The sequence below is a fragment of the Nannospalax galili genome, unplaced genomic scaffold, assembly GCF_000622305.1.
Source record: "Nannospalax galili isolate Female #2095 unplaced genomic scaffold, S.galili_v1.0 scaffold582, whole genome shotgun sequence".
Taxonomy (NCBI): domain Eukaryota; kingdom Metazoa; phylum Chordata; class Mammalia; order Rodentia; family Spalacidae; genus Nannospalax; species Nannospalax galili.
In genome coordinates, this window is record NW_008349130.1 from 2462354 (window position 1) to 2478539 (window position 16186).

At 40.9% G+C, this 16186-nt stretch overlaps 1 non-coding gene across 1 annotated transcript; it reads left to right on the forward strand.

Annotated features, from left to right (window-relative positions):
- The first annotated feature begins 15349 nt into the window (after nt 1-15349).
- On the forward strand, nt 15350-15486 carry LOC115072602. The gene has a single exon (XR_003851645.1). It is a non-coding gene; the product is annotated as a small nucleolar RNA SNORA55 (small nucleolar RNA).
- The last annotated feature ends 700 nt before the right edge of the window (nt 15487-16186 follow it).

A 16186-nucleotide genomic window follows, 5' to 3' on the forward strand; every position in this document is an offset into this window, starting at 1 on the left:
GATCCCCTCCATGGGCATTGTACAACACAAGTATACTTACATACATGCAGGCAATACATATAAAATAAAAAAATAAAAAGGTGTCTGGGGCTGTCTCTCATGAATTCCACTGTCTTTAGCCACAGAAATGAACATTTCACATAAGTTGGACATTTCCTGAGTGACATATTTGAAGAAGGGAGCACATACTCATCATATAGGTGACCCTCAAAACATCAAGAATCCTTGGCTAGAGGCACATGCCTGAAAGTCCAGCTAATTGAAAGGCTGAGATAAGAGAATTTTGAGTTCAAGGCCAGCTGGAGGATCATAGCAAGGTCCCTCTCTCAAAACAAACAACAAAAGGAGTTAAAACCAAACCCAAACTATCCCTGCCTAGATTCTGGATTGACATGCACATTAGAAGAAAGAAGTTTCTGGTAGTCTGGAATTGCTGAATGGAAGCAGTGTGAAGCTGGGCAGATACTTCTATTTCAGCAAAAAAGAAGTTAATTAAAAGGTTAGTGAGCAGCAGACAGAATCCCCAAGAGTGTGCGCTCACTGACCAAGGTCGAAGTTTCTGCTGTGTGCGAGTTACGTGCTTGCTTGATGTCTCAAGCAGCTGATTTCCAGTTTCTATCTTGGGAGGGCATGTGTTCCAGACACTAAGGAGGTGAAAATTTTCCTAGACACAGAGAAGAGTTCCAGATGCTACAGAACAAAAGAATGACCCAAACCATTACAACAGCCACAGCCTCTACGTGAGAGAACTGGCCTACAGAGCTAAGCCAAGGGAGAAAGAAGCAAAGTCAAAGTGTGGCCCAAATGGTAGTATAGAAACCTCCCAAGCTCGATGTCCCTGCCTTTCTCTTTGAATCCTAGCCTATTTATAAAAGGCTGATAAGTTCTCCTTTTGGCTTAAGTTCCAAACTCCCTTTTGAGTTGAACGTCTGTCACTTGTAAACAAGAGCCTCCTGCCTTATATGGTGCTGCCTTCAGTATTCGTGGTGAAATCATCTTCTTGCTTCTTTATTGGGGAATTTTTCCCGAGTTCTCTCTGGCAGTGTTTCCTGAGTACTCTTGATATGTTGGCACATAGACAAGCCTAGGGGAAAAGGGAGAGAACTGCCGTGCCCATTAGCCCACCTTGCAGGCTGGCATCCTTGGTGATGGCCAGGGTAGATGCTCCCTAGACAGAATTCCTCAGATTCTCACCAACTTTGCTCAGCTGTCCTGCATTTCAAATATCATTATCAGCTGACAGAGCACATGCAGGCCGACCTCTGTGCCCACTTCAGGGTCACGATAGCTTTGTCTCTAACATTTGTGGACTTGTGTCAAGAACCACTGGTAAGCACATGATTTGAGGCAGAATCATTCCCTCCAGGAATTGGCATGTCTGTGGCCCATGAAGTCAGATTAGCCTGTGATTCATTTTCTAGTGTAAGATGCATCCTGAGAATTTATTCTTTGGAGGAATGATCATCTTGGAGCTGTCCCCTCATTTCATAAAACAGAGCAGTCATTGGCTTGTCCCCCTTCACCCAAGCACCTCTGCCTTCATTTCATCAGGTCATTCATCCAGCTCAGTGGAGTAGAGACTGGGCATGGGTGCTGGATCCTCCTGCCTGCCTGTTTTCCAGTCTACAATAGAACTGTAGTCTTTAAGAGTTTCACCCAGGAGAATAAATAAGATTTGGCGGACCCAAGCAAGGGACGAATGAGAGGTCTAATGTCTTCTTGGAATCCAAAAATTACTCATGCCTCAAGAATGTTAAGGACCCCCCGTGGAGATGGTTCTCCCATTTCATGTCACTGGGGAGCTAAACTACAGAGTCTGCAAGTCTCTGGTACTTCTTGGGTATGTGAAAATGACTCCTCTACCTCAATTCTCCTTTCCTAGGGAACCCTAATAAGTTCCAGGCTGCCTAGAGCTGGCAAAGGACATAAAGGGACAGTCAGGTGAATGGAAAGAACCTGGCTCAGAGGCCAACCTCTGTTCACCTGGTAGCTCCCAAGGTGGACTGGGCACTAACTCCCCTGGAACTCATTGATTATCAGGTCATCAGGATGTGGGAATGTAGTAGATTGTGCTATGAGCAATCAGATAAGCCAAGACTAAACAACTTATATGACATCTCTTAACCGGTATAAAGCTACAAATTTAGATTCTAAATCCTTTTGCATTAGACTTTACTTAATAGATTCACTATTGAGTAAATAACAGATGCCACAGAAATAAGAAATGATAGAGCCTTACATTTTCAAACAACAATGTGGATGGCATGTAATTTCTCTTGAAGTTTCCAGACTCTGGGATTTATCATCCTTATTGGCTGGCTAGATTGCCCTCTCTGAGCCTAGAGACACAAAAAACTGGTGGGTGACAGTTGTGGTCAGCATGTGGTACAGATGCTGAGGAAGTCAAAGCAGGTTTTAGATCCACCATTCAATTAAAGACTTTTCCTTTTCCTATAAACAGCTTGCACATTAACCTGATTAAGAATATGTAAATAACTGATTAGGAATATGTAAATAAACTGCTTCCTTCCTCTTATATTCAACTCTTGCACTGCAAAATCCACTTTTTTCTCCCCTCTGGCAGTGGAAGGAACTGATGTAATTGTTCTGTGTGGAAGACAATGAAGACGTTTTGAATCCTTGCCAACTACATTTGTTGCCAGAGCCTGCCCCCTCCCCTCAGTTTAATTGTGAGTAATTGTTGGGCTGTGATATGAAGAAATATTAGAGAATGGAAAAAAAAAAAAAAACAGAGGTCAGAATATTATGCTGCAACTGATTCATGTTTTGGCAAGAACCCTTAACTCGATTTTATGCTTTGGTCCCGTGACGGTATACAGGGGAACTTTGCCATATAAGCACATAAAGCTTAACTGAACAACCTATTTTGAAAAAGTCCAAGGATTTGAAAAATGCAGGAATAGCACCAGCCACAGGGTAAAGTTCTGAGTTAATCACATGCAGTGGCCTGCATTAAGGGACCAAGTTATTTTAAACGGGATGTTAGCACCACTTATATTTAGCTGCTGTGTCAAATTTTACTGCTTAGTTTTCATATATTAGATAATTCTCACGTTCTACAGAAAGAGTCTGATTAGTTTTCACTATACATGCTCAGAGAAGGACACAAAGCAGATGAAATGGGAATCTTTTGAGAAAGCGAGGAAGACAGACACCTGTTTTCAGATGAAGGCCTGAATTACACAAACGGGAGCCCGAGTGTCCTCCCCTGACCGCTGCTGGAAGAGCGAAGCAGGCAGGAGGGGCAGAGGCAGAGGCAGCTCTACACGGAGGGGTGATTTGGAGGTTTGCTTTTATTCATTTTTATTTACTTATCTGGCCTTGGGGTTCAGTCTAGGATCTGAGGAATGCTGGGCAAGTGCTCTCCCAGTGAACAACAACCCCAGCCATTTTTAGTTTTTTCCTTCCAGAAGGGTCTGAGTTTCCAAGGCTGGCCTTGAACTTGTTCAATAGCTCAGGCACATTTTTAATTCAAAATCCCCTTTCCTCACCCTCTGGAGTAGCTGGGGTTACATCCTACAGTATCAGGCCTGGCTTTGTTTCTGTTTTCTAATTGATAAAGTAAAAGATAAATACAGAAAAGCATTAAAAGAAAATTTAAGTAACCTAATATATCACTCCCTGGAGATAATTCCTATAAGCTTTAAAGTCTTCCTATACAAACTTTTACAAGCACATATTTATGAATAATTATGCACATTCATATACAGCTTTGCAATATACTCTTGCAGTTAAAATGTATCACAAATATTTCCTTGCTTTTAACTCCAGGGAAAACAAGTTTTAGTGGCTGGATGTAATTACATATAACAATTGTATGCTCACTCTGAACATCAGATGGATTTGTATAAATATATTTGGTGGTTGGCTTAATTTTTGTTTATTTCAGTGTCACTAAAATTGGACACCTTTTTTCACATCCTTGGTGAATTGCCTGTTTCTATGGTGGGTAGTGAATTCATCCTAATCACTTGAAAAATCTCTGCATGTTCAACATATCAATGTCTTTTATTATATCTTGGGAAAGGTTTTCCAAGGGTTGTTTGCTCAAGAATTTTATTTTATTTTATTTTATTTTTATAAGATCTCATGTATCCCAAGCTGGCATGGAACTTGATATATAGCCAAGGGATGACCTTGAATTCTGATTCTTCTACCTTTACCCCCCAACTGCTGGCATTACAAGTGTCTGCCATCACACCTATCGTAGTAGGTAGTACAGGGGGATTTTTCCTTTTACCAGATACTGTTTATCAACAATGATTGATGTTTAAAACTCTCTATAATTGGTGCTTGCTGAAAAACTTCAATAACCTTATCATGTTTTGAGCCTGACATAACCAATCAGAAATTGAAAATGGTTATTATGTTAATAGACTCTTTACAAAGCCACCTATTAGTAAATATTGTTTAATTGAATCAAAGTGTTTATTGGCTTTCATTAACAAAGATGGTAAAGCAATTGTTTCTTGCTGTCCAGCTAATGGTAGATATACTGGATTCAGCCCTAGTATTTCCTTGCCAAGCTCATTTCCAAAGACGGAAGAAAACACTTTGCTGCCCATTCACAGTGTCAGCAGAGAGCACGTTAGATTTATCCTAGAGAAATAATATTGACACATTTCTACCAAAATAGTAACATATTGTGAAAACTACTCTGAAGAATTAAAAATTAGAGACTATCCAAGATTTCTCTTGCTCAGCACTGTTAGAATAAGGCAGGAAATGCCCCCAAGTAACACTTGCTGACAGGGAGGCAATGGCAGGAAGTGACCTTGAAGCTCAACTCCCAAGAAATATAAACAACTTTCCCTTGTAGCTGAAGGCAGATAATTCTGAAACAAAGGCAAGTCTAAATGAATTTTAATGGAAGTCTGGAGAACAGGATGGGGGAAAAAGACTTATGTTCAACCATGAACAACTGGAATTTGAATCAAATAGCAAAGTATTCACCGTCCTACATATCCACAACTTTCACCTAACCATACTTTCCTCATATCTATGGATAAACCAAGCCACTTAGCATTTATTTTTTTCTCTCTTGCATTTCATGGATATATATATATAGATATATAGATATATATATGATGAAATATATATATTTTATCATCCATTTAACTATTTTAAAGTACCATTTTAATCTTTCATTTATCCACATCTTAGGAACATATGCGGGGAATATTTAAAAGGATGGTTCTTCTAGAATAATCTATCTTAAATTTTAGAATCATTTACAAAATAACAAATTTTCTGAAAATACCACATCTGTTTTGATTTAGCCAGGCACGGTGGCACACGCCTTTAATCCCAGAACTCCAGAGGCAGAGGCAGGCAGATCTCTGTGAGTTCAAGGCCAGCTTGGTCTACATAGGGAGTTCCAGGCCAACTGGGGCTACAGGGAGACCTTATCTCAAAAAAAAAAAAGCTTGATTGATTTCAACTTGCAGCTGTCTCAAAGAATTCTTGAAGGAACAATATTATGACCTAAAAGAATAAAAATGTTCCCTTTATCTCTCTTTATTTGAGAGGAAAGAAGCAAAAGTACCCTTAAGACTTCTCATAGCTTCATTGGCCAGATCTGGATCATGTACCCAATCCTAGACTAATCACTGGTCAGGGAAATAAAATGACCATGGTACCTTTCAATAATTAATCAGGACTCAGGTTCCCATGTGGAAAGTGTGGCCATACAAAGAATACGGAAATTCTACTAGCCAGGAAGAAAGAGAGGCAGTTAAGTAAATAAAACTAGTGTTAGAATGTGATTTCCAATATCATGAATGAACACTAATCCATGAATAACATTTTTGATTATGTTCTGAATATTTCAATGCTGATTTTAAATAAAAGAGAAAAGCTAGCAGATTTTTCTAGCTGGTATATGGTATGTGCCCAGGACTCACGTGGCTGAGAGGGGTCACTCCAGAAGAGTTTAAAAACAGCCTAGAAAAATAAGAGACCCCCCCCAACCCTGTTTCAGAAGAAGAAGAGGTGGGGAGACATACTCCTCTAACCCCAGCACTAGGGAGGCAGAGGCAGTTGGATCTCTGTAAGGAGCCAATACATTTACATGCTCTTGATATACTGTTTTATTTATAAGATCACAATCCTTATGCTTTTTAAAATTTAAACACCATCTAAGTTTAACTTGAAAAGATTGTATTTTTATTAAATGAGTTAAGGTAAAGTTTATACTAATATGTTTTAAATATTACAAAGAATAGCAAAAAGTTGTAAAATGCCATTATCGTTTACAGTTGACCAGTTCTCTCACTAAGCACATACATTGGCCCACTGGGAATGAAACCATCTTATAAGCAATTGCTTCAACAGTTGCTAGAAGTGCTGTGCTTTTTCTTACCATGGAACAATTTTCCACTTGTGGAATGGTGGAAACTTATCTGGAAAAAAAAACAAACCACTTTTGTCCTTTTGAGAGGTGTTAGTATTGAGTTCAGAACAAAGCCCATCAACCTAATTGCTTCTGCCACATGGCCTCAGGAGTACAGATATCCCCCTTTGCCATCTACCTTAAAGGGCAAAGTTCCACAAGATAAATTGTTTGCAAGAGAAGAGAAAAACATGACTTTCTATCACATCTTCCACCTGTCTGTGTTTTTTGTTATTGTAATTGCTTTTTGTTTTGCTTTGTTTTTTGCATTGCTTGGTGGTACATCCAGGTGTTTCTGAAGTTTAAAAACATATTTATTTTCCAATGGAAGCAGCCTAGTCTTTTTTTTATTCTCATCATCAGAATTGACGTGATCCCAACCAGATACTCCTCAGATTTTCCCTATGCAGGATTTGGCCATCAAGCTAAAAGTCAGCTGTATATAGATCCAATGTGCTCTCCAGCTGGCAGGGTTGGGAGTCACTGGAGGAATGTGAATAGCATTCAGGCTCAGCCCTGGGAGACTGTGCTGTGATCCAGGATTTGTATCTTGAGCCAGACTACCTCACCTCTTAGTCTCTTGCATTTCCGTGCTCCCTCCTGCTGTGTTTTCCTATCTATATCCCTGTTGCTTAGCAATTTCCTCAGAGGAGATAAAAGCTCTTTGAGATACAGGATGTTAAAAGGGAAGTAAAACATCAGGAAGGTGAAACACTCTTCCCAGCAGAGAAGGTCCTTAAGCTCAGGAAGTAAACAAATCAAAGGCTTCAGGAAACCCATGAAACTGACCAGATTCACTACCCCCCCCCCCAAAGCATATATGAGCCCTATGGACTCCTGAGAGAATGGAGGGAGCAGAGACCAGTCAAGCTGCCCAAAAGAAGCAGAGATAACCAAACTGTCTGGAAGAGGCTCTTCCCAGCCTGTTGAACTGCCTGCTGGTTGTGCAAGGCACCCCAGGTTCCCTGGTTTCATGAGCTAGCACCCCTTCTGGGGTGGGATTTTGGTGATGCAGCTATCTTTGAGTCATTTCTGTTCCTGTTAAGTAACTCCTCATCCATGAGTCCAGTAAGTAGTCCCAATAAAATTCGTTGGTTCACAAGTTGGACTTTGGTACTATCTTTACTGTGGTCTGTTGTCAGTTTCTTGTCTGGGCTGAGTAGACAATTTGTTCAGATCTTCCCAGGAATAGTGTCTCATAACAATCTGGTTCTCTTTTTATCAAAGGTGGCATCGGAATTGGAATCCAACAAACTCACAAACATACAACAGTAAAGGCTGCAAGTTTCAAGAGACATTTTTTTGTTAATCATTTCTTTGAATTTTTCATGTTAAACAACTCTCTAATATGTATCTGTGATACTTTAGTTTTCAACAGACATCTATGAGAAAGGTGAGGTTTGGGGGGCCAGAGGGAGATAGGAATTCCTACTAAGAACATTAAAATCCTTCCATATACCACAGTGGTTTTCTATTCTATACAAGAAGGGGACACTATGAAATGAAAACAGGTTGGGAAAAATGACAATTACAGGTGATGTAAAGGCTAAGAGTCAAATCCAACAGATTGATGAACTATGGGACTATTTTACTGCCACCCTGGAACCCATGTTCTTGAAATCTTAGGCTGTGGCTAGAGAGACAGCTCAGTGGAAGAGCACTGATTGCTCTTGCAGAGGACCCAGGTTTGGTTCCCAACACTCACATGATTGCTAACCACCATCTGTAACACCAGTTCCAGTGGAACTGATGCCCCCTTCTGGTCTCCACAGGCATTGCAATTACATACACCCCTGCTATCATCCCTGCTGGGGTGGGATTTTGGAGGCAAAGCACTCATACACATAAAATAAAAATTAAAAAAAAACTTAGGTGGCCTTCTGGCTTTAGTAAGCTAGAATATTAGGAATATTTGAGATTAAGACTGTATGTATGACTTATCTACAACTAAAGGAAAGAGGAAGGTTGCTTTCATTAAATATTCCAAGCAAACGGGACATGGTAGCACATGCCTGCAACTTAGCATGTGAGGGACAGAAGCAGAAGGATTGCATTTCAAGGCCAATCTGGGGAAACATAGTGAAATACCTAATGTACAAGGCCCTGAGTTCCATCCTTAGCACCTTGCATGCACACACACACACACACACACACACACACACACACACACATAACACATGCCTCATGCGTCAAGCATAATATACTTACTTCCAGCCCAATATTTGGGAGGCAGAGGCAGGAGGATAGTAATTTGGAGGGGACCCTATTTTAAGAAATAAAAAATTAATAAAGACACTAGAAAGCAAGAGAAAAAATATTTAATAAGGAATTAGAGGGAAAGAGTAGTTTTATATCTGAAAATAGATTAGACTATTCTTTGGGGCATAAACTTAATGCTTACTTAAGAATTAGGAATTTATTAGCGAAGAAAAAGAGTCCTAGCTCCCAAGTGAGAACTCCAGCATGTAAATTTTTTTTTTTTTTTAAGCAGAAAGGGGAGGAATTCAGAAGGCAGAATGACTTATTTCTGGCGAATCATCTGGATCAGGTGTAGACAGTTCTTAGAGATTGAGATTTGAGATTAAGGGAAGATTGATGAGGGACAGTAATTGTTTTTCTCTGGTTAGTTTTTTGCTGGTGATTTTGGAATCCTGAAATTAGAGCATGTAGCTGTTTTGTTTCAAAAACTTGGAGACATAGAAGTATGGAGCGTGGCTCTGGAGAGATGAGCAGTGCAATGTCTCTTTAAGAGAAAGGACTGTGCACATCTCTGTGAGATTCCTACCAAGGTCTGTTCCTACCAGAGACTCAGGAACAAAAGCAGAAATCAAAATACTTTCCTGAGTGTCTAGAGAGATGGCTCAGCAGTTAAGAGTATTGGCTGCTCTTGCAGAGGACCCAAGTTTGGTTCCCAGCACCCACATGGTAGCTAACAACCGTCCCTAACTCCATTTCCAAGGAATCTGGTGCCCTCTTTTGCCCTCCACAGACATTGCATGCATGTGGTACACTTACATACATGCAGGCAAAATACTCATACACATAAACTGAAAATAATGTTTTTTTTTTTTAAAAATAACTTTCTTGAAATTTAGATAATCTGTATAAAGCTACCCCATAATATCTACAGAAAAAGAGGTTGTGTCCTCTGCATGAGAGAAAAACTAACTTCAGTTTCTGAATTTTTTTTTTTTTTCTGGGTTCTGTAGAGAAAGATCACCTCTAGCAAATTGGGTAGAATCTGAGCTGTTCTTTCAGAGCTACTCTTACTCAGAGAAAAGAAAATTGTAGCCTGAAGTCAGCCAGGAGAAGATGAAGGGCACCATGGCTCAGCTGTTTAAGATCTAGCCAGAGCTTGCAATGGGAAAAGCAGACACACAAAGCCCCGTTCACCAGCGCCCTGTGTGACACAGATGGCTTACTAAGGGTGGAGATAAGTGGGATTCATAGAAGGGGCCCCCCAAAGGGTCTAGCACACAATTCTCTTTCTAGTCACACAAGAAACCTCATTTATCTGTTAACAACACCCAGGAGAAAATGGCCCTTGAAGATGCTATCTGTGAAAAATCATTGTGCGCTAGTAACAAAAGTCATTTGTTGCCATGGCAGTGAGGGGCTATTGTGGCTTTGAATTCCCATCTGCCTTTGCTGAAAAGTCACTGCCTAGCAGTTCTCATTTACAGCACCTGACGCTGTTGCATCTGCCAGGACCCATTAGTACTTAGTACCTGGGTGACTGTCCCTGACAATTAGAAAGAACTCAGCATTAATGAGGTTCTGGACACTAAATTGCTCATCATCATCAAATCAAGAGACAACTGGAGAAACATTGCTTCAAAGATGTAGATACTTATTTTTTTCCATTCTAGTGAAAGCACACAGCATTCATTATGTTCATAATGCATTTATCTTGGTAGCCAACCTATTTACTGTTGCTGATTACATCAACCGTCGGATCTGCTGCTCAGTGCAAACAGAGTCGGTCCAGGACAGTCTAGTTCAAATTATCTACCCCGTCCCAGAAATTACCTTGTTACTGATCTAGGTGTTGTTTTGAGCTGCCACTTATTAGCAACGCAGATGTTTTTGCTTTCAAATCAGAGGTTCTTGAATCCTTAAAATGGGGATCCCAGGAAGGTATAGCTGGTGAGGGTGGGTTTGGACATTTATGAGAACATACTAGGTTGTCTTAATCAGATTTTTAGTAGGCAAGGATCAGGCTTATGAAGCTTCTGGAAACATGTTAGGAGTGATTTGTCCCATAAAATGTTTCCCCACTCAAAATGTCCAAGGTGAGTCCAAACTGAGAAATATTTGCCGACGTGTAACTCCCAGTCGTGGTTGGCCCCTGCGTGGAATCCCACTTATTCCCACCCAAAGCACACCTTCTGAGACCCACAATCAGCTGGTAATGTGGCAGGAATCCTCCAGAACAAAGGGAAGGTGACATATTGTGATCCTGTACCAGAGTAATGCACACAGATCCACCTGTCACAACCCTGCATCAGGGAACACCTAATCAGAATATGTTGCTGTATATGAGAGACAAAGGAACTGAACTGTGATGGGGAACCAAAAGGGGGTATAAAACCCTTGCTTTTGGGGAGCATTCAGTCTTTTAGGGTACAGAGCCACTGACTCAAGTGCTGGCATGAATAAACTGCTGCCTGGAAAGAAGCATCTCAGTGTGTCTCTCTGCACATAGCACCTGCAGTGGAGTAAAGGATGTCAAAAAATCTCCCACAGTAGTAAATTATAGTACAACAGCAGACACCTAGTTGAGTTTATAAAACATGGATTTGCTGGGCATGGTGGCACATGCCTTTAATCCCAGCACTTGGGAGGCAGAGGCAGGTGGATCTTTGTGAGTTTGAGGCCAGCCTGGTCTACATAGTGAGTTCCAGGACAGCTGGGGCTACGGGGAGACCCTGTCTCAAAAAGACTAAATAAAATAAATAAATAAATAAATAAATAAATAAATAATAAGAAACATGGATTCATGTGCAACTCTGCCATTTCCTAGTGGTAAGACCTCTGCTGAATGACTGAACCTTAGCAAGCCTTAGTTTCCACACCAGCAAAAGGGAGGTCGGTAAAACTCCCTCATTCTGAGAATCAAGTAGTCTCACACGTGAAAGGAAGGAGGCCATCAAGTTCAAGGCCAGCCCGTGCTACATAGAAAGATTGTATCTCAAGAAACCAAACAAAGTCAAACCAAACTATCTTACAGCAGTGGGCATTCAAACAAATGAGTATGAAATCACTTAGCAAATAAGAAAGCTACATACCATCTGCTTTATAAGGAAACTCTGGTGAGAGTTGAGAGATGCATTAATTTATGGATATAACATTAGGAGTCAGTTTAATAGGACAACTATTTAGTAGAAAACTAGTATTAGGCTTTCCCCTATGTCCTATGACCTTCAGGTTTCTAAGCCTGATATCAGTGTCAGGCATGGACTCCGTCCCAGGAAGCAGATCTTAAATCCAATTAGAGAGTTGTTGGTTACTCCCATAATATTCATGCTACTATTTTACCAGTGGGCATATCGTGCCAGGCCAATTGTTGCAATTCACAGGATTCACAGCTGGGTAGGGTTGATGATTGATCTTTCCTTCTGTTAGTATGCATAGCGCCTTCCAGCACTATGAAAGCTAACCAGTAGATGTGAGGCTGTGAAGTCAGCACCAGCCTGATTTCTCATTTATTCTATGGCTCATATATGTAGTATTCTCAGAAATAGGGTCTTACCAGCAAGTTCTGGTTGGTAACCAAGAGCAGGGGCAATGGTCGATACTGTTTGAGGGTCTATGGGGCTCCTGATCAATAGCTTCAAGAGAGAAAGTTCATTCCTGGCATTATGGTTTTATTTGGGTTAGCTTATTGTATCTACTAGGGGCAATATTTTCCTGTTATAAGGTAACTCCTTTTAATATCACTATATAATGTATATGTATATATTTTAAGAAGCTTCTATAGTGGTAGGTTTCCATGTGGCTTTTCTAAAGGCCTGTGGTGTTACTTATTCCTCTCCATACCCCTCCCTCCACGCTGACCTCCCATTCCCTCCCCCATTTAACCCTTCTCACTTTGTTATTCTCCTTTCCCTCATTATATCGTTGCCTTCTACCACCCCTCCCAGGAAGCCTCCCCCCAACCATGGCCACTGACCAATGTACAGAGAACAAGAGGCTGCAGAGTGCTTATCACTGCTAGAACACGTATATCAAACTTCTGCATCCCAAGGCTCGGGGATTATTGCAGAAGAGGGGGCAGAAAAGAGCTAGAGGTGGTGGATGACCACAAGGAAATAAAAGTTTTTCAGAGAATCGGTCAGTTACTCATATGAACTCACAGCAATGAAGACTGAATGCACAATTCCCATGCAACCTTAAACCAGACAAAATCTGAGCATAGACATGGGGGGAGTGAGTAAGAAACCCCAGCCCAACCTAAGGAACTGCTGGCAATTGATGGCTGCTGGGAGGGGAGGAGTCAATCTGTTTAAACGATGTGATTCTTGGGGCTGGAGAGTTGGCTCAGCGGTTAAGAGCACTGGTTGCTCTTGCAGAGAACCCAGGTTCCATTCCCAGCACCCACATGGCAGGTAATGACTGTCCATAACGCCAGTTCCAAGGGAATCCAATGCCCTCTTCTGAACTCTGGGGGCACTGCCAGATATGGGTGCACTTACATGCAGGCAATACATTCATACACATAAAATAAAAATAATAAATTAAAGAGTTTTTTTTTTAAAAAAGATGTGACTCTTGGTAGGTTAACATGGTACCAGCAGATGAATCCACAATGAAGGACATTTGGGTACACAAATTAGACCCTATAGGCTTTATTTTATATATATATATATAATATTATATCATGTATAATTCTATATATAATAGAATACATTAAATTGAGCGGTGGCAGTAAGGAGAGGTATGGATGGAGAGGGGACCTAAATACCATCAAATTATATTATATGAAAATCTCAAAAATTCAATCAAAAAAAATTTTTTTTAGAAAGCTACACACACATGCACACACACGCATGCACACATGCACAGTACCTATTGGGTCAAAACACCCTAACACTTCTCCTGCCTGGGATAATTTAGGGGAAAAAAGAAGCATAAAATCTGGTCCGCAGAGAGCGAAGGAACCGAGCCTTGTTCTCTAAAACCACACATTCATTTATTAATGTAATGATGATGCCTGTCTCATTTCTTGGCCTTGGAGAGTGGTGGCTGCAGACGGGAACATCAAGATGAACATATCAAAGAAGCAGTCTGCAGAGGAAGACTGGAAGCCCTTCCTTACCTGGGCTTCATCCATGGGACAGAGCACCCTTTGGGAAAATGCTCAAGAGATACAAAGATCAGCGTTATAAAGGTCCTCCTATAAAGCAACCCACATGGCCCATCACTTTTAGGGCTCTGTCTTGGGCTTACTAGGCCACTCCCACTCTCTGGAGTGCATTTCTTTTAATAAGCCACCTTTATTTCTATTTCTAGCCATGTGTCCTTCATGAAATCATTTGCTCTGGGACACAGCCTGGAGCTGAGTGCCCTCTGAACACAGATCCAAGGCTCAGCACGCCTAAGCAAGCTTTCCTTGACCCTCTGGGCTTTCTGTTTCTCTGACCTCCGTGCCTCCCCTTCTCCGGGAAACTGCTGGAATTTTTAGCCTGCCTGTACTATTATTTGTCTCTCAAACTTTAATGAAATTGTCCTTAAGCTTCCTTCTGAGTCTATTTAGAAGCTGTCTTATTAAATAGATTAAGAACCCAAAAGGGGGGATGGAGAGATGACTCAGCAGTTAAGAACACTGTTCTTGCAGAAGACTCAGGTTCGAATCCCAGCACCCACATGGCAGCTAACAACTGTCTGTAACTCCAGTTCCAGGGGATCCGACAGCCTCTTCTGTCCTCCACAGGCATTGCACGACATGGGTGCACTTAACCTACATACAGGCAATCCATGCATACACATTAAAAAAAAAAAAAAAAAGAACCCAAAAGGGAGCCTTGTGTGGTGGTGCATGCCTTTAATCCCAGCACTTGGGAGGCAGAGGCAGGTGGATCACTGTGAGTTCAAAGCCAGCCTAATCTATATAGTGAGTTCCAGGCCAGCTGGGCTACAGGGAGACCCTGTCTAAAGTTAAAAAGACAAAAAAAATAATAAAATAAATGAACCTATAAGGGGACTCCAATTTCCCCAGTAGTGACACATATTTTCATGGCTACATATAATAGATGTCGAGTTTTCATTTTTCTAGAAAGAATGACACATAGAAGTTAACCTTATAGTTTCTTTTGGCTTTTTTTCTTGTGCTGGGCCGTGGACAGAGAACTTCCAAAGAAGCTGGAAGATGCAGCCATAGGGGCTCCAAGGGCTGTGTGGGGCAGGATGTTTTTCAGTGGTACTCTGCTGTGTGGAAGAATCACAAAGCCTTTGAACATGGTCTGACCTAAGATCTTTGCTCAGCCATGCAAACAGCTAGGGACTCACACAGCAAGATAGGGACTGAGCACTGAGCTCCTTTTGGGGGGGAGCGCTATGAGGGTCCTGAGAAACGGGGTGCCAGGTATGAGGGATAAGCACTGCGAATTGTGCATAAAACCCAGCAGGAATGGAAGGGCCTGTGCCCCACATGGAAAGCAGAGAAAGGTTAGTGGTAGGAAGATTGGAGAATATGAATCCCACATGAGGTGGAGAGGAGCAGATTGACTTTCATTAAGCATCAGATTACTCTTATGTTGAATAAATTTAGTAAAATATACCTGAACAAATATTATAAAAGTCTAGGTATTGTAAATCATTCAATCTTTTGGCTATAGTAGTGTAATGGGGTCTCAAATTATTGGCTGGTTACATTGACAAATTAGCATTTACTCATTTTATTTGAAATTATAATACAAACTTAAAGAAAATTTAACAGCACTCGAATCTTTCCCATGCCTGCTGCCTGGTGCTGGTCTGGGGACAGACAGTAGTGCTACACTATGAGCAGAGGGTATCCAGACAGGCTGCTTTCCATTTGTCTTGGGGCCCGTCTCTATAGCGCCACCACATTTCAAAAAGAAAAAGATTAGATGACAAAGGTAAGCAAAAGTAAGGAAATTTCATAGTTTTACCACATAGGGAAGATAATCATAGTTACCACTTTGGAGAATTTCCTTCAATTATTATTAATTATTATTATTATATATTTCAGAAGTAATAATTGGACATTGTAGATTACCCCTGTAATCCCTTACTCTGGAGCTGGGACAAGAAGATTGCTTTGAGTTCAAGGCTAGCCTGAGCTACAGAGTGAGACTCTATCTCAAAAAGTAAAGGTAAAAATAAACACAGTAAATAAAAATGTTATATAGTTACATATTTACATATACATATATTATATATATATATTTACTATACTATTAGAATCTCTCTAGCTTGTCTGAATTAGCCATCTGTTAATTCAGAGGGACTTCATAAGGGGTGAATCGCTCAAGGAAATAGGCTGGGTCAGGTTCCAGGGGCAAGTGCCCATTGTATTCCGCTAACCTGGAAACCCCATTCACATCCGCTTAGTGACCAGGAAGATGAGCTCTTGGAGAACAAAGAGCCAGTGGGACAAAGGAAAAGGTTATATCTGTTCAAAAACAATGCTCAGTATCTTTGTGGGAAAACAATGAGCTGTGCTTCCTTAAAACAACTTTCACCTCAAAGGACCAGAGATAGTTTATTCTGGACCCAAAATATGGGTGACCATGGTCCAGGAACATAGAT